The sequence below is a fragment of the Corvus brachyrhynchos genome, unplaced genomic scaffold, assembly GCF_000691975.1.
Source record: "Corvus brachyrhynchos isolate BGI_N302 unplaced genomic scaffold, ASM69197v1 scaffold56, whole genome shotgun sequence".
NCBI lineage: Eukaryota > Metazoa > Chordata > Aves > Passeriformes > Corvidae > Corvus > Corvus brachyrhynchos.
The window spans coordinates 5,897,169-5,897,561 of record NW_008238664.1 but is presented as its reverse complement, the minus strand read 5'-3'; the positions used below and the strand labels follow the sequence as shown (position 1 = coordinate 5,897,561).

The 393-nt window shown below is 41.0% G+C and overlaps 1 protein-coding gene across 1 annotated transcript in view; it reads left to right on the top strand.

Moving 5' to 3' along the window:
• The first annotated feature begins 221 nt into the window (after positions 1-221).
• Positions 222-393, top strand: part of RANGAP1 (Ran GTPase activating protein 1) — a 20,131-nt gene continuing 19,959 nt past the window's right edge. The window contains exon 1 of the mRNA XM_017737760.1: positions 222-259. The gene's annotated coding sequence lies outside the window, so the exon portion shown is untranslated. The remainder of the gene's footprint in view (positions 260-393) is intronic.

The following is a 393-nucleotide window of genomic DNA, read 5'->3' as shown; positions in this document are numbered from 1 at the left end:
TGGGCGAGCAGCAGGTAGCCGGAGTGTTGTCTGTTGGGGTCGACGAAGTGTTGTAATTAAAGCATTCGTCTGAACTAACTTTTTTGATCATCAGGAAGGATAAAGTTTCATACAGCCTTTAAGTGAATAGGAAACCTGTCTTCAGGCATTTCCAGATCTTGGTTGTATTTGCCAAAGAGACTAACTCTTTTTTTTTTTTTCTTTTTTTTTTTCCCCCAAAGCTTTCTCTGCAGAAGAATTAACAGTGAAGAGACCTCTGGTAGGTTGACAGTTGGGTGTGGCTGACGTGTGCTATAAAACATGCTTCAGGATGTGATGCTGGATTTGTATGTTGAGATTAGGAGGTAGTCTGTGTGTAAGGTGAAGAATGACAAAGGAGATTCAAGGGAAAGA